Source organism: Pseudophryne corroboree, chromosome 1 (assembly GCF_028390025.1).
Source record: "Pseudophryne corroboree isolate aPseCor3 chromosome 1, aPseCor3.hap2, whole genome shotgun sequence".
NCBI classification, from domain to species: domain Eukaryota; kingdom Metazoa; phylum Chordata; class Amphibia; order Anura; family Myobatrachidae; genus Pseudophryne; species Pseudophryne corroboree.
The window spans coordinates 1,012,718,419-1,012,737,969 of NC_086444.1; the positions used below are offsets into that span (position 1 = coordinate 1,012,718,419).

The window sequence follows — 19,551 nt, forward strand, 5'->3', positions numbered from 1 at the left end:
CTTTCCTAGTGCAACAGTCCCATATTTTGGGTTGCATTTACAATCATAATTTTTTTGGGGGGAGTCTTTTGGTATATGTGCTATAACCTTTCCAGTCCAATCTAGCCCACAGCAGGGATTCTAGATATAACATATGTATGTCTAAGTTATCAAACAAATTGTCAGTACCCATTGAAAATAACATCTGATCTCTGTGATATTGATTTCTTAATGTTCCCTGCCTAGCGGTACAATATATTACGTTTATAGGTGGGATCAACTGGGGTCAATTTAACATAGGCTATATTTAGCATATACTGATCATGTACCTTTACCCTTATCCTATCTTTATCTTTATATTTAGCCCAAAATTTCCTTATATCAGCGGACTCTCATCTATGATTCACAGGTGAAAACCTGCGTCTAACGTAGACAGCAGATCCGCAGTTTGCCTTTTTTCTAAAATCTTTAATCGGTGCACTCTCATTGGTGGGTCGACCAATTGCGTCAAAAAGTTACTACCATACCCCACCGACAGAGCCCGATCTCGTCCGATCTTGGAAGCAAAACGGTGGCGGGCTGGGTCAGTACCTGTGAGGGAGACCCCCAGAGAATACCCGGTGTTGTAATTAATGACCCCCTCCGACCGGATACCAACAGCAGGATCACCACTTTCTCTCTCCCCCCTTTCTTTTCCCTCTTCTCTTCTGTTTTCTTTTTTCTGCTAGATATCTAAAGCTAAAATTAGCTAAACTTATTGTCTCTAAAATACGGGGGAATCTAGCAGGCAATCCCTATATGTGCATATAGTTTTGTTACAACACATACTCCTGATAAGAATGGTTTGGTCAATTATGACCCATTGAGGTCTCATTAAAACAAGCTTCGCTTGTGCTGGTTGGTTAGGATTGGATGTAGAACTATAGTGTCTACATCCCCCTCCAAGTAATTGGTGATAGACTAACCAGAACATTTCCAATTTCTGAAGCACTTTTTGTGCATATAGATATAAATATATCCTATTAACCAAACATGGTGGAGTATAAGAGTGAGGATTTATTTTAAATGAATTAATAAAAGTTATGTTTCAATAAATAGTCATATAACAAAAACAAGAGTGCACCCACACAAGAGTCTTCTGCAAAGTTGTTTTTTCTCTAGTTTCTCCCTGACTCTGGGTGCACCACCAGGTACAATTATTTGTAGGTACACCTACCATACATATGAGCATAATTCTGGTTCAATAAATTATCCTTTGAAATTTTGAGGACTGGTGTGGAGTCACAACCCTGTTCATGGAAAACTCAAAATGGCATCAGATATGCGGTCATCACAGGAGGAACTCTCATACAATGAAACAGACTTAGGTGGGTTCAACTTTGTGAAACATGATTTTCAGGTGAGTTATGGGCCAGATTGTAGTTGCTATGCAGTATGTTGTACTCACATTCTTTTACATACTGTGACTCTATAGAATCTTGACTCCACTGTTTTCAACATGACACAACCTGCCCTCCAGACGTTTCTAATGTTAAACATACAACATACTGATGGTAATATTCTGCGAGTTGTTAAATACTAGGATGTCTCACAAAACAATACACTATCCATTATGCAGTGAGATAGTGGCTTATGCAGCTACAGTATTTCACTGTGTTCCATTAGTTTAAATATTGTAAAAAAAAAATAATAATAAAAAAATGCATGTGGTCTTCCCACAAGTGCTAACCATTATTAACGCTTGAGGCTAGGCTGCTATAGGAAAAAGTAAGGGGGAAAAAGTGCATGAAGTACCTCAATGTATCCTTTACCAGCACTAGTCTAGTGGAAACAGAGAGGTAACCTGCAGTGTGGAGGTCCCCACCACCATGATTTAACTAGCCCAATGCCAGTTGGCACAAGGGCTGGTTTCCCCAGGGGAGTGGGGATTGCAAATAAAATGTGCAGGCACCCTCTTGGGACCAACCAGCTCAAGTGCCAATAAAACTAGGGCTCTTCTCAGTACCCTGGTGGTGATGGATATGGAGGTAGTGGTAATATTTTGAATTATTATTGTTTTTTACTTATGAAGTACTGGGCCCTGGAAGGCTGCCAGGGCATGATGGCACTTGGAGAGCCATAAGTGCCCGCATGTCCGGGCATCAAAAGGCCTGCCAAGGGGTATATTTACTACAGTAGAGGTCTATTTTGATTTCAGGTAGATTCAAATCTTAATTGATGTTGGGCTTTCAAGGCTAAAACACACATTTACTAACATTTAACAAATTAATATAACAAATCTCATTTTTTTCTTCAATATATTATATTAAAGTAATATTTATGTTGTTTTTCACATACATTGCTACCACTCTGATTTTTTTCATTATGTCCTTTCTAAATAGAGTACAGCCTTGTATAGCTATGTCCCAGTCAAGATTTTCATTGCACCAAGACTCTGTAATTGCCACAATATCTAGATCATCCCTTATCATTATTGCAATTAGTTCAGGAATTTTGTCTCCTAAGCTCCTGGCATTAGCACACATAGCTTCAAAAGGTTTTCTTGTGTATCACTTATTCCTATACATGGTCAGATAGTACATAAGAAGATGTCTATGTTTAAGTTGAAATTACCAGGTCTCAGATGTTGTTCAACTGTTTGATTAACTGTTATTTAAAAATATTCACACTTTGTCATTTCAATACTTTGTATAATTCAGGATGGGTATGGCTTACCGTGGCCAGGATCCCAATTGTCAGCATCACGATGCTGGGATCCCAGCCACAGAATGCCAGCGGGTGGCGAGGAAAATGAAGCCCCTTGCGGGCTCGCTACACTCGCCATGCTGTGGGCTTGGTGGTGAGCTGCACTTGCCAAAGGTTCTATTCCCACTCTATGGATGCCATGGACACTCATGAGTGGGAATAGTCCCTGCTAGTCGACATGCCGACTGTTGGGATTTGGAGTGTGCAGGATGCAGGGGCCAGCATTGTGACCAGTGGTCTCCTGGTCATCGATCACATAACTGCATCCCGTATAATTCAACATCTGACAACTGCTCCCTTAACTGAATGCAAAGATATAGTAGGTCAGTCTGAGTTAGATCATGGGGCATCTACACTGTTGTTCACTAGAAAGTTTCCTATACTATAAGGGTTGCTTACCTACTTTATATAAGTAATGGAAAATGTTAATTTTGCATCCAATACATGCAAACTACGAAAAATGCATATTTTCTAACACAATTTATGCCTACATTCTTGGTGTAACTTGCATTTCTAAATGTGCATTTTTTTATTTCAGCATAACATACTGTAGTTCCTGATGCACTGTATTCCTCCTCAGCTTAGTATATGCAGATTTCATTACATGCTTGTTCATGTTTATGTATTATTCATCCAATGGAAGTAAGAATGTGTTAAACTGTGATAGATACAGCTGATGGGTGTGGTTCATTAGGTCGACATGAGTTAGGTCGACATGGGTCGACCACGTTTTGACGAGATTAATTAGGTCGACATGATCACTAGGTCAACATGGTCATTAGGTCGACACGTGTACGGTCGACATGGAAACAGGTCGACATGAGTTGTTTTACTTTTTTTGGTGTTGGGTTCTCTTCGTAAAGTGACTGGGAACCCCAATTAGTGCACTGTGTCCCCTCGCATGGCTCGCTTCGCTCGCCATGCTTCAGCTAAAATAGCTAAACAGCTAAAATAACAGAATTTGGGGGTGTTTTTGTTCCTACAGTATTATTAACCTCAATAACATTCATTTCCACTAATTTCCAGTCTATTCTGAACACCTCACAGTTCACAATATTGTTTTTATCCAGTTTAGGCCAAAAGGTTGCACCGAGGTAGCTGGATGACTAAGCTAAGCGACAGCAGTGGGCAGCAAACATGTGGCAGTTAACAATATATTTTTAAATGCTGTAATCCTCTGTTAAAATTACTTTAAGATTAGGATTAAGTTCTTCTGTTCCTCAAAGATATCTTTGATATGCAGAAGGTTTGCTATACAAGTGTGGAGAAAAAAGCTGATTTAGGCAAAGAAGAATAAAAAAAGACAATATTTTAAATGCTGTAATGATGATTTTAATTTGTTTTTGATCAAGTTCTTCTGTTCCTCAAAGATATCTTTGATATGCATACAAAGGAAATAGAACAGAGTTGCCTTTTTGTGATGCACACTACTAGTTATAAAAATTAACTTTTAATTTGTATCAATAAAACCGTTGCGAAATATAAAGTAAAATATAAAGAGATGAAAGGATAGAAAGAATCTTTAAAATATATGACTTCCTGCACACAGGGCATCCGCTAGGCTTTAGGTTCTGTATGCCTGTATAGTGTACAAATAACTGTACGTCTCTCCGTATTTATAGGTAGACGTTATGTAATCTCCAGCAGTGATTCGAATCTTATTTCGTGTTGATAAGCAGTTATGCAAATGCTAGCAATTCATATATTGTTTTCTATTGCCTTTACTGAAATATTGTGTACTTTCTAAGGATGTTTATATATTGTTTATTACTTTTATATTCTCAGTGTGACTATTATAGATCGTATATAGTAGAATAGACTACCATTCAGTCCATGTGTAGGATAAACACTGTGCTGATCTCTAAAGAATCAATCTGCACGTAGAGAGAGCCCTAAAGTCTCTCTACGTGCAGATTGATTCTTTAGAGATCAGCACAGTGTTTATCCTACACATGGACTGAATGGTAGTCTATTCTACTATATACGATCTATAATAGTCACACTGAGAATATAAAAGTAATAAACAATATATAAACATCCTTAGAAAGTACACAATATACCAGTAAAGGCAATAGAAAACAATATATGAATTGCTAGCATTTGCATAACTGCTTATCAACACGAAATAAGATTCGAATCACTGCTGGAGATTACATAACGTCTACCTATAAATACGGAGAGACGTACAGTTATTTGTACACTATACAGGCATACAGAACCTAAAGCCTAGCGGATGCCCTGTGTGCAGGAAGTCATATATTTTAAAGATTCTTTCTATCCTTTCATCTCTTTATATTTTACTTTATATTTCGCAACGGTTTTATTGATACAAATTAAAAGTTAATTTTTATAACTAGTAGTGTGCATCACAAAAAGGCAACTCTGTTCTCTTTCCTTTGTATACATATTACCCTATTTTGCCTGTGGTAGCACCCCCCAGTAAAGACAATTTACACTAATAAAATTTAAAAATTTAAGGGGGTCATTTAGAAGAAATAGAAACGACTTGTGCGACCTTTTCTCTTTGTGTTTAATCGTATCTTTGATATGCAGAAGGTTCGCTATACAAGTGTGGAGAGTTTAGTTATATTAATTTAATTTAAATTTAGTTAATTTATCATTATTATTATTAATAATAATAATAATAATAATAATATTAATTTGAATGAATCACAATGTGGTGATAAGAAAAATTATGAAAATAGGACAATAAGTTATAACATAATAATATGAGCTATGGACACAGCACCCTGAAATGGATGGGGCACGCCTGGATGTATACTGGGAGGATACAGCACAAAATATTTAAAAAATTATTTTATTTTGAGTGGACTGACAGAACACCCCTAGATGGATGGAGCAGCAACAGTCCCTGAATGTATACTTGGATGACACCGCACAAATTATTAATTTAAATAAAAATATATATATTATTTTTTATATCACACACTTTGGTAACAGTATTGTACAAATGAGTCAAAAATATGTATTTTTTATATCACACACCTGCGGTTACAGTGGCGCACAAATGAGTCAGAAATATATATAATTACACACTGCAGTTGACCTTCCCTGATAGCTTTGCACAAATGAGTCAGAAATATGTAGAAATATTTTTTACAGTATATCACACACTGGCAGTTACAGTGTCGCATAAATGAATCAGAAATATATAGAAGTATTTTTTATATTACACACCGGCGGTTACAGTGTCTCACAAATGAGTCAGAAATATATATAATTACACATTGCGGTTGACCTTCACCGACACCATTGCATAATACGTGCATGAGTAGGAAATAATATACTGCGGTCTGACTGGCAGTGTAAATAACTAATATTTATTTCTAATTTTTAACTTTACTCTTTGTTATTACTGGGACTGAAAATACCTGCATTGCAACTTTACTAAACAATGTTATCAATATTTCATGTTCTTTAAAAAACGAAATGATAGAAATTAAAGAGATGAAATACATCTCCATTACGGTTTACAAATTACAGTATACAGTATGACTCTTTTTCTATTGTGCTACAAAATTTAGTATATTTTTGGAAGCAAAGCTTACCCTTACCACAATAGAAATAATTGTCTGATGTCCCAGGACCTAGTAGTTTTGCTCAATTATTTACACAGATTTATACACTGTCCCATAAGTAGAATTATTTTAATGGGTAAAGCTCTACATTACCATAGCGATAACTAAAGTTAAGAAAACTAATTAATACAAATTTGTGTATGGATAAAAGAAAGTTCCTTGAAAGCAAAACAAAAAATAGGCACTTACATTACCATAGGCCATCAAGGAACTGTCTCGTATGACACAAAAAACTTAAGCTAACAGGATGGCATTCCGAATAGTGTCGGGATTCCGGCCTCGGTAATCTGACTGCTGGGATACTGACAGGAGGGATCCTGACTGCATCCCAAGCTAACTAAATGTCATCACCAGAACATGCCCTATAAAAGCAGAGATCTGGGGACAGCTTTGAGCATGTTGAGGATCCAGAGAGGATTCATTAATGTTCACGTGCCCTTGCTGTTATTATGTACTTGTTACTGAACAGCAACTTTTTTTATTTGAAGCAAATGCAGATATTCTCACCAAGTAGCTTATACATTTACTTGCTTTATGGAACACGTTTGGGAACGACACATACTGTATTATAATTTCATACGTTTGTCCTTCATGAAAGCCAATATATAAAAGTGATGTTTTCCAGAAGAGACTTATAAATTATACTTTCCAGGAAATTCTATTGTTATTGACTTGTGTACCAAGGAAATGTAAAAATAAAAATAAATGTATAGATAAAAATGTATATATGTTTATGGAGATATTAAAATGTTTATTCATATAATATTTGACTTTTATCATGTTATGACTTTGGAATTTCAAGAGGAACTGCACCCAACATGCACTATGTTAAAAATCAAATAAGGTCACTCCCCTTTGTATTTGTACTGTATAATGTATATGTTTCGTTTTGTCATCTACCCTGTAATGCTGTCCCTGACAGTTGTTCCTCCTTCCTGCAACCATAGTCAGTGACCAGAGTGATGCTACAGTACAGAAGAGAAGTCTATTATTTTGGGCATTATCATTTATAACTGCACCTGACCTTTGAATTTACATTAAAGCATCTACATTACTGTACAAACTAATTTTGTGTCAACTGCAGTGTCCATTTTTCCTCCATTTCAATTCTCAGTAAAAACAGAAGAAACAGATGAATACTAACAGCACTCTGCTTAACATTCTGAATTTTTATCTTAAACCTATTCCAAGACAGCAATACATAACCAAATCTAATCAAATAGATATAAAAGTACAGTAGTGGCATGTACAAGTAGTGATAGTACAATAAAGTTTATTAAAAGCATTTATTTTTGCATGCAATTTATTCAACAGAGAAACATGAAACATGGATTTTAAAGACCTTTCTCTACAATTAGCACAGGTGTCACTGGCGTTTTTATAAAGGGTGCAGTGTGTGCGGTGCACACGGGCCCCTGAGTCCAGAGGGGGCCCCCACCGCACACACTGCACTCATTTTTAAAATACTCACCCCTCCGAAGTCAAGCACTGGCATCCGTAGCGCTATTAGAACACAGTGAAAATGGCTCAGCGGCCATTTTCAAGGAGTTCTGCGCATGCGCAGTAGAGAAATCTCAGGGAAAATGGCTGCCGCACCATTTTCCCAGAGATCTGCGCATGCGCAGTAGAGTCTGAGCCCTCTAGTGCTAAGACTCTACAGCGCTCCGGGCAGAGAGGAGGGGTCCCAAATGGAGGAGGCTGAACACGGGCCTCCTCCTCTCTTAAAACGCCCCTGACAGGTGTGACAGTTTAATAATAATAGAATATAAACTGGGGTTAGGTATGATAACATAAAGACATGCTGTTATCCTTTTAAATTACAATGACAAAGGCTATTAATGTTATATGTTCCCAGGGGTGTATCTAGGGGTCCGAGCGCCCCTGGCAAAGTAAGGGCTGGTGCCCCCCATATATTTGGAATAAGGAGGGTATATAAAAAAAGGGCATGGTCTTGTAGGGAAGGGGAGTGCCTCTTATTCACTTTATGCCACACAGTATCATATTACACCGCACAGTAGTGTCTCTTATTCACGTTATGCCACACAGTATCACATTACACTGCACAGTAGTGTCTCTTATTCACGTTATGCCACACAGTATCATATTACACCGCACAGTAGTGTCTCTTATTCACGTTATGCCACACAGTATCACATTACACTGCACAGTAGTGTCTCTTATTCACGTTATGCCACACAGTATCACATTACACCGCACAGTAGTGTCTCTTATTCACGTTATGCCACACAGTATCATATTATACCGCACAGTAGTATCTCTTATTCACGTTATGCCACACAGTATCACATTACACCGCACAGTAGTGTCTCTTATTCACGTTATGCCACACAGTATCATATTATACCGCACAGTAGTGTCTCTTATTCACGTTATGCCACACAGTATCACATTACACCGCATAGTAGTGTCTCTTATTCACGTTATGCCACACAGTATCACATTACACTGCACAGTAGTGTCTCTTATTCACGTTATGCCACACAGTATCATATTACACCGCACAGTAGTGTCTCTTATTCACGTTATGCCACACAGTATCACATTACACCGCACAGTAGTGTCTCTTATTCACGTTATGCCACACAGTATCATATTATACCGCACAGTAGTGTCTCTTATTCACGTTATGCCACACAGTATCACATTACACCGCATAGTAGTGTCTCTTATTCACGTTATGCCACACAGTATCACATTACACTGCACAGTAGTGTCTCTTATTCACGTTATGCCACACAGTATCATATTACACTGCACAGTAGTGTCTCTTATTCACGTTATGCCTCACAGTAGTACCCCTATAGGAAACACTATCTATAGAAGGCATATAGGGAATGCAAATAGAAAATAGAAATGTGGACCAGTGCTGATAAATATATTTCTATTTTTATAAGTGGAATGCGGTCTACCTGTATTCAGGGATGTAACTGCAATATCTCTGCTCTCAGCGCTCCGTCCATTGGATCACATTGGCTGTAAACACCTCTGTCTGATTGACAGGCAGAGACGTTCACGGGGAGGGCGGGGGGCGGTGATGGACTATTGCGGGGATGGCGTGGGGGAAACGGGGTCGGGTCATTTGCATTTTTGGGGTGGCTGTGTGCAATCACACGCAGCCACCCCTATGTGAAAAATGGCAGCGGACCACCTGCATGCGCAGCCTAGCTGCAGCTGCAGGGGGTATTCCACAGTTGCTGCGACCACAATTAAATTGTTGTTGCAGTCGCTGAACAGGCCATTCAGCATGCTGGACGGCCTTGCCCTGAGATGGATGAGCATCCCCCTGCAGAATCTGCAATCCTTACCGAATAACCCCCACTGCCATTAGTACATCTGATCCCGCCCATAGGCACGCAGTTATACACTTACATACATACTGTCACACACAAAACACATACAGTACATATGATATACAGTACAGTCACACATACATAGTTACACACTCATTCACATACAGAAGTGCCTACATACATCTTTGCTATATGGCACGGTTTTGCATGCCATAGACCCAGAGATTTAACCATGCCTTGTGATTTTCTTAATTTGCTTCTTTAATATGTTACTTTATTCATATGCTATCATGGCAAACATTTTTTTTTAATTCATCTAGTCGCTGCTTGTGAAAAACAGCTTAGCCGTGTTTTGCATGCTGTGCAAAATTGGTAAAAAAGCAAAGATGTAAGTGGACACATCTGTACATAGTCACACACTAATATACACACATAAATACAGTAGATACTTATACACACACACACACAAACAAACATACATACACATATAGTCACATACATAAATGCAGTCACAGACACACATACAGACAGACTATATAGTGTTTACCCCCCTCACTTCACAGACAGGGTACACTCAATGCCTGTACTTTAGTAGTTCCTTGTCCTCTCCCCCTCTCCTTCATCCTGGTGGGTTGCCTGGCACTGACTGAGTGCCGTGTAGCCCCACCCTCCTGCTTCCACTCCGTCCACTTCCTGAATGTCAATGCCGTGCAGTGCAGTCCTGTGACACCCCTCCCCTCCCTTAATCCGGATTGTACCTTGTGACAGTCTGTTACTGCTGGCTCCGGTGTCCAGTGGCACAGCACTACACTAGTGATCAATCAGACTCAAAATAAACTCCCGGAGCTCAACAAGGGATGCTGGGAGCTGTGGATTATGCTGAGTCTTATTACAAGTGCGGTGCGCTGCCACCTGACACTGGCGCCGGCACTAACAGTCACCAAGTCTGACAGTACTACTGGATTCTACCCCCTCGCGGTGGGTGGTACTGCCAGGCGGTGCCTCCTCCTTGCCTGGCGCCCCTGGCGAGTGCCATCCTGGCCAATGGGTAGATACGCACCTGTATGTTCCTCTATAGCATTGTATGTGATATCATTTTTAGTGCAGCACAATAAAAGAGCAGTGTGAAAGAGAAGACTAGCTAAGGGAAAGCATCACAGTGGCTGCTGCATAGGGAAAATTAGCAAATTTAACTCACTAGGAATCAGGGCCTAATTCAAGGTTGATTGTAAAACAACATTTTCCCCTAATGGACAATACCATGTGCACTGCAGGTGGGGCATATATAACATGTGTGCAGAGAGAGTTATATTTGGGTGGGGTGTGTTAAATATAAATTGCAGTTTAAAACTAAAGCAGCCAGTATTTACCCTGCACAGAAACAATATAACCCACCCAAATCTAACTCTCTCTGCACATGTTATACACTATCTGCCCCACCTGCAGTGCACATGTTTTGGCCTATTAGAGGAAAATGTTGTTAACCTTGGATTAGGCCCTAAGTGTAGTGACAACCTTGTTAAATTGTGCTTATGAATTTATATTGCAGTATTCTGTTAGTTCCATTAAACCCGCTTCTTCAATTTATTTTTTAGTTTATCCCTTTTTTGAGTACTTGCTAAAATCTGAATAAACACTTGCAATTACCCATCATATATTATGTAAATTCATTTTGATTTGTTGGGTTGATGTTTCATGATGTTTGAATGCCAATCAATTAACTTTTTGTTCTCTACAATATAAATAGATTTAGAGTACAACTACTGTATATGGTCTAACACAAAAAATATGTGTACTTCAAAATTATGCAAATTTATAGGCCCTGTTTTAAATTATTGTATATGTCATATTTCAGGTAAACATTTTTGTATAATATTACTACAAAATGAATACTTTCACAAAATGACTTGATATAGCATACATATATTTCCAATGGTAAATATAAGTCAGATTTGTGTGGCTTCTACATTTTACATTATATTAATGTGCTCTATCTTCAAGAGAGATGCCAGATAGCAATGACCTTGTTGAAATGTGCATTTCAAGTCATTTCTTTAGAGGATTAAAATGTAAAGTAACACACTCTAACACTGTATGAATTAATCCAGGACATGGAGGATATAAAGCCTACTGTATAATTTATTGTATGAGTAATATTCATGTTTGCAAATATACTATGTTGTTTTGGATCAACCGGGGAGCATAATATAATAATTGCACAACAAACCAAAAATATATAAAATATTTATATCATTTCTATCTATATTAAATGAGATACAGGACATTAAAAAATATATATCTGTGCTCTGCAGTGAACACATATAGTATATATCTATAAGTGTGAGATATATGAAATTGATGAACTTATTAGTGCTATATAAAATGGTTTCCTAGTTTTATTTGCAGGCTCCTCCAAGAAGACTTTCCCTCATGTCCTTGTTTTTGGCTGTTAAATCTGTTATGGAGACCTCAGGCACAATATAAAAAAACATTACTTCAAGATATACTTAGGGGTGTATTCAATGCCTGTCGGAAACTGCCGTAAAGATGGCAGTTTCTGACAGGTTTAGGTCGGAAGGGGTTCCGACCTATTCAATGCGGCCCCGTTTTTTTCTGACAAGTCGGGAAATATGTCAGAATGCACGTGAATCGGCAGAATAGCCACTGATCCGTGTGCTTCTGTCGGAAAGGGGACCAAATACAACAGGTTTTGGTCCCGTTTCCGACAATGTCAATCCGACTTTGTAAAAAGTCAGATTGACATTGCCTCTGCCTCCACCATCCACCCTCAGGGGAGCAGCGCCGGGGTGAGGAGTGGTGCCGGGGTGAAACGAGCGTTGCCGGGGTGAAGAGTGGCGCTGGGGTGAGGGGAGTGGAGCCAGGGTGAGGAGAGCAGCAGCAGCAGTGGCACCAGGCAGAGGTGAGCCGCAGCAGCAGTGGCCAAATCCAACAGTCGGATTAGGCTCCAATACGACAGTCGAATTTGGCCACTCTTTGAATAGGGGTTGTCGGACTCTTATTGAATACACCCCTTAGTGCTGCCTAAGGAAATCATCCCAGTTCATTGTTGAGTGGTGTGCATGCCTAGATCACTACAGTATATGTCAATGGATGACCTCATCTTATCCATATCAAAAGGCCATCTAAACGCCACAGTGATATGGTACCTGTGGCTCCTTTATAAAGAATCTGACCAATACATGTCTTTATGCCAAAGCTCGAGAGGTCAGCAGAAACATTTAAGAAATAAGTGAACCTTTGTTTAACTGACATTCCCTTAGGTCTGACTGTTATTTCTCATTGTTGCTTCAGTTTAGTTCCACATCTCGATCTCCTGACCATGATGCCCATATCTCTTCCCTTGCTTATAATCTCTCTCTTAAGGGGCTTACACACTGGGCAATGTTTTCGACCATCGATATTATGTACCAACATTATTATCGATGGTCGCTTTTACCTACACACTGGACAGTATCGATGGTCAATTTGGATGATATGAGAGTACATACATCTATAACATCCAAATTGACTGGCATGTACCAACGATGATCGATCCACGATGAACGATTGTGGGCACGTGCATCGTTCATTGTTGATGCCTCCACACTAAAAGATATGGACAATTTATCGTTCACTTATGAATGATATCATTCATATCTTTCAAGATATCGCTCAATGTGTGGGCCCCATTTCTTCCTTTCTTGCTCCTATTTTCTCTCTAATGCTTTGTTTAGATATTTATTAAATTACAAAACTAATTGGTCTAACCAATGTAATATGTTCATTGCCTTGTATTGTGTCATGCTACATGTTGATTGACAATTTTTTGTTACATGTATTATCGGTTATGACCCAATAAAGATAATTTGCAAGAAAATTATCTGCAGGCAAAGTAAACACAAAAGTAACACAAGTTGGATATAAGAAGTGTATTTTGTAATTGTAACACAACCTTTCCTTACTGAATGCTCTCTCTGTTTCACAAGAGCCACACATCACTTCTCTGTATCATTATGGATGCTTCCTAGGCTTCATTCCCCCTCCTTAGAACCAGTGCCCATCATGGACTTTTCAGATCTAAAATGTCAAAGATTAGTATTAAATATATCTCCTTGTAGGTGAGCTTGTTACAAAAATGGACAGTGAGTTGCCTATATAAGGTATACTTTACAATGACCAAAACTGAACAAATGAGTTCTGATCACAGTGCTGAATGTTTTATCTCAGATATTTTTAGCTCCTTTATGTTGTATATTTATAGAAAATGCAGGTCACTCTATGCAAAATGTAACCTCACATATGCCCCATAATGTGTTCTTAGACCAGTAGCAGATAAATGGGGATGGTTTAGTAGACAGTGAGTTTATTTTTGGTAGGCAGGTATTGATTCCTTTTAGTTTACTGCTTTCATAAAGCCCTGTATGTTGATGAAAGTTTGTTACCATTTCTCCCCTTTTAATAAAGTCATATTACTTATCCTGCAACATACTGTTTACACTTGGGGGGTAATTCCAAGTTGATCGCAGCAGGATTTTTGTTAGCAATTGGGCAAAACCATGTGCACTGCAGGGGAGGCAGATGTAACATGTGCAGAAAGAGTTAGATTTGGGTGGGTTATTTTGTTTCTGTGCAGGGTAAATACTGGCTGCTTTATTTTTACATTGCAAATTAGATTGCAGATTGAACACACCACACCCAAATCTAACTCTCTCTGCACATGTTAAATCTGCCTCCCCTGCAGTGCACATGGGGGGTCATTCCGAGTTGTTCGCTCGCAAGCTGCTTTTAGCAGCTTTGCACACGCTAAGCCGCCGCCTACAGGGAGTGAATCTTAGCTTATCAAAATTGCGAACGAAAGATTAGCAGAATTGCGAATAGACACTTCTTAGCAGTTTCTGAGTAACTCCAGACTTACTCGGCATCTGCGATCAGTTCAGTCAGTTTCGTTCCTGGTTTGACGTCACAAACACACCCAGCGTTCGCCCAGACACTCCCCCGTTTCTTCAGACACTCCAGCGTTTTTCCCAGAAACGGCAGCGTTTTTTCACACACACCCATAAAACGGCCAGTTTCCGCCCAGAAACACCCACTTCCTGTCAATCACATTACGATCACCAGAACGAAGAAAAAACCTCGTAATGCCGTGAGTAAAAAACCTAACTGCATAGCAAATTTACTTGGCGCAGTCACACTGCGGACATTGCGCATGCGCATTAGCGACTAATCACTCCGTTGCGAGAAAAAAATACTGAGCGAACAACTCGGAATGACCCCCATAGTTTTGCCCAACTGCTAAAAAAATTCCTGCTGCGATCAACTTGGAATTACCCCCTTTGTTTTTTATTAAAAACATCAGTAGCACAAATGCAGAATATACTATTGTTATTTAGCATCTAGTTGTATGAAACCTGCCTGTCTCTTGCTTTGTAAATAGCTCTAATGCTCCTCCTCACTTGTCTGCTGTATCACACAACAGTGAGATCCTTCTTAACATCCAGCTTCCTTATTGCAGAAATCTGGGTTATCCCTAGTTTGCTTGTGTTGTTTACTGGGAAATTTCTGTAGCTGTGTTGCTTTAGGATTTAAAAGTAAGCTCTTTTGTTCCTAAGCTATTGCTCAGCTGCTGAGCTATCAGTGATTTTTTTTACGGTAGTGAGCTGCTCCACTAGTCAACAAAATATTTGACTTTGCTCTCTTCTTGATCTGTTCTGTTAACTATCACCTTCATAAGCAACATTATATTACTATGCTTCACATACCTCTGCACAAGCTCTTAGCCTAGATATCAGCTAGCAACGTTCTGCTCTACAATCACTCTAAGGCAGAGGTTCCCAAACTGTGTGCCGTGGCTCCCTGGGGTGCCTCGGGACACTTGCAGGGGTGCCCTGGGTTGGTGGTCCAGGACCAATTCAAATTATTCATGGTCAATATAATAGGCAAAACCAGTGTTGGTGGCTGCCAGTCATAAAATATGTGGCCAAACAGTAGCAAATCTTGTCCCTCACCACACAACTGACCCTAAGGATGACATATAAATGCGATCTACTTAATGTAATATTTCTTTCTAAATTTCTCAATAAGAAATTTTTGGCCTAGGGGTGCCGTGAAAAAAATTCTGAGATTCTAGGGCGCCGCCATTCAAAAAAGTTTGAAAACCACTGCTCTAAGGGGTCTATTCATTAAGCACTGCTGAGCAGCAGTGCTAATTTAATACCTAACTCAGGGGGTAATTCAGAGTTGATCGCAGCAGCAAATTTGTTAGCAGTTGGGCAAAACCATGTGCACTGCAGGGGGGGCAGATATAACATGTGCAGAGAGAGTTATATTTGGTGGGTTATTTTGTTTCTGTGCAGGGTAAATAATGGCTGCTTTATTTTTACATTGCAATTTAGATTTCAGTTTGAACACATCCCACCCAAATCTAACTCTCTCTGCACATGTTATATCTGCCCCCCCTGCAGTGCACATTGCGGGTCATTCCGACCCGTTCACACGCAGCGGTTTTTCGCTGCTGTGCGAAAGGGTGCGGAATGCGAATGCGCGGCGGGCGCAGGGCGCGATCGAGACGTTGCCCGGCGACAGGGGTCGCCGGGTTACGTCGCGGCTTCCGAAGGGAGTGGTCGCAGCGTCGACCGCTAAGAACATTGACAGCAAGGAGGCGTGGAGGGGCAGATCCGGACCGCTGGAGAGCGTTTTCGGGGAGTGGTGAGTATAACGCAGGCGTGTTCAGGACAACGGAGGGCTGACGTCAAAGCCGGGCCCTTCGATCGCAGCCCTGCTAAGCTAAAATACACTCCCTCATAGGCGTGGACTATTGATCACAGCAGCAGCTAAAAGCTGCTGGCTGCGATCAACTCGGAATGTCGACCATGCTTTTGCCCAACTGCTAATAAATTTGCTGCTGCGATCAACTCTGAATTAGGCCCTCAGTGCAAATTGCAGTGGTCAATACAAACGCCGAAACAATTCAACATTGTCCTGGTGCAGGGATAGCTGATCTGAAAACCAGCTCTCCTGCAATCTCTATCTGGGTTCATGCATGCGTACATAAATAACCGATGAGCTGCGAAGGGACATGAATGCGGGAGGAGGGATCAGAAGTTTGATGAATTGGGAAATGAGGAGGTCCGCTTCAGGGATGACCGGTATGCAGGAGATTTCAGTGAATTTAATGGGCCTAGCACTTAGGTTTTACAAATATAGGTGAAAATTAAAATTTTCATACATTTTAGGATGATGAATTGTTCCCTATATATTTGGCAGGATGCACCCAGTTTTGTTCCTAAACTTATTTGTGCCAGTGCTGCCAAATGTATTTGCCTATTTCTCCCAACCTAGCCACATCTTTCCAAAATCCCTGCTGTGTAGACATTGAGGGGAATTGCTGCAGCGGTAGCATTCGCAGTCTGAATTACTTTGTGGGGTGCACAGGAGTAGCGGCCGCTTTGCGCGTGTGCATCCGGGGGCACAGGGAGATGCCGTTGGCGGTGCACGGTCTGGACAATGGAGGCGTGTGTCTGGACTGTTGGGGGGGTGGGCCGTGGCGGCTGTGTGACGTCACACGAAGCCGCTGCGGCCCAAAATGCACCATGTGATGCTTTTGTACCTGTGCAGGGGGGCAGGGCATGACATGCGGGGCGGACTAGCCCTGTGCTTGGTGTCCCCCCACATGTCAGAGTAAATGATCTTAGATGTGCTAAATTTATCACATCTACGATCAACTCTGAATTACCCCCATTGTCACCTCTACCAACATTCACATTCAGTATTCCCTAGTTCTGGAAATTCCACCCCATCCACTTTCTTAGGCAGTTTTGCAGCATGATAAACTAAGCTGTGAGGCAGTGAACCACTGCTGTAATAAAGCCAAAAACTAAACATTTCGTTCTTATTTATTGTGGTTCTAGCACATGTGAATATTTAAACAAAATACACGACAGTTTTTGACTTACTATTTTAGTGCTAAGCAGGAGGAATACCCATGTTTCCCTTATGCATTATTTAAATACCACAATTGGTGTATTACCAAAAAATAAAACATAAATTGCTTTCAGTGTCCATCTCTCTTTCTAGATATTAAAAATCCCACAGTGTTGTGGACAGCCAGAACACCGGCGGTGAGCGCAGCGTGTCCCCTCATGGGCTCTCTGCACTCACCACAATTCAGGGTTATATTTCCCCTCAGGTGGTGGCGTGGACAACTACCCGAGTGGGGATTTCTGCTGGCGGTCGGGATTCCGACCGACGGTATTTCACCGGGTGTCAGGATTCCGGTGTCGGTCTCCTGACAGCCGGGATCCCGACAACTGGCAAATTGACTGGCTCTATGTAAAATGGAAATCTACTGTACTTTGTCTGCTGTTTCTAATAACATAAGGGATGTCACAGGGAGGTCAGGGCAGACTCTGAGCAGCATGGGAGATTACAAAACTAACAGCAGTGGCATCAATAGTGCAGGAAAGCAGCCCCATCCTCAATGTGCCTGCCATCAGCTGGGGTAGAAATCTGTGTGCTGGTTCCCCCCATCTCTCTCTCTCTCTCGCCTTCATCTCTTTCTATCGCCCTTATCTTGCTCTCTCATCCTCTCCCTCTCTCTCTCGCTCATCCCTATCTCTCTCTTTTCCCCATCTCTCTCATCCCAGTCTCCCTCTCTCTCCTTGTGTGTGTAAATATATAGTTATCTATTTTAGATATATAATCACTTTGACAATTATATTAACAGGGGGCCCCACAAGTTTAATAATGGAAACCAGCGCTGGCTGTACAAAGATTATAAAGATTAATTATATATAAAAATGGCTTGTTTAGACTAAACACATTTATTATAAAAACATATTCAATAAAAAAAATTGTATATATATATATATACACACACACACACACACACACACACACACACACACACATACAAAGTGTGATATCACATGTTGATAGTGAAAAAAGATTTGTATAAATACTACTACTCAGGATGTCCTTGGATTTTGGCTGGCTGGGATTTGCACAGTTTGGAACGTTGTGCTCTGTGGAGATATAGATGACCGGCTGATTGTAAGTTCTTAATGAATCCACATTTGCATACCGGGAACCTGCTTGTTAGAGATGGATGTTCCCCATAAAAGGTCAATTAGCAATGAGTCCTTTCAAATGCAGGTGGGGTAATTCAATTGCGGGTTCATAGTAGATCTCTCATATTACAACCATCTCCATGGGTTGGTATAAAAGGTCCTTATGTGAATGAATACAGTTTGGGACCCAGCTGCATGGTGATGTCCAAGTGATTGATGTCTCCCAATAGGCCGGAAATGATTACCAAGGTCCTGGTGGTAGATAAAGCTCAACGCATTTCGCTGGTGGTGTCCAGCTTCCTCAGGAGCATGTATGGAGTGTCCCGAAGGATCCACTTTTATACCCCAGGAAGTGATTGAATTAATTACATCTGTGCAGTTTAGTCAAACAAGCTGTTTTTTATGGTAAATAAAACATTTCGACATACCTTTTTGGAGTCACATTAGATCACATATAAATAATAAGATGATTAAATTAAAAAATGAGAGTTATAAACCCAGATTTAAACATTAAGGGGGTCATTCCGAGTTGTTCGCTAGCAGATTTCGGTCACAGCACAGGAATCAGGCAAAAAAACGGCACTTCCGCGCATGTGTATGCGGCGCAATGCGCACTCGCGTCGTACTATTACAACAAACGGTGTAGTTTCACACAAGGTCTAGCGAAGCTTTTCAGTCGCACTGCTGGCCGCAGAGTGATTGACAGGAAGTGGGCGTTTCTGGGTGTCAACTGACCGTTTTCAGGGAGTCAGCGGAAAAACACAGGTGTGCCAGATAAAAATGCAGGCGTGGCTGGGAAACGTAGGCATGGCTGGGCGAACGCAGGGCGTGTTTGTGACGTCAAAACAGGAA

At 40.5% G+C, this 19,551-nt stretch overlaps 1 pseudogene; it reads left to right on the forward strand.

Annotated features, from left to right (window-relative positions):
• Positions 1–492: 492 nt before the first annotated feature.
• Positions 493–611, forward strand: LOC134949453 (5S ribosomal RNA; annotated as a pseudogene).
• The last annotated feature ends 18,940 nt before the right edge of the window (positions 612–19,551 follow it).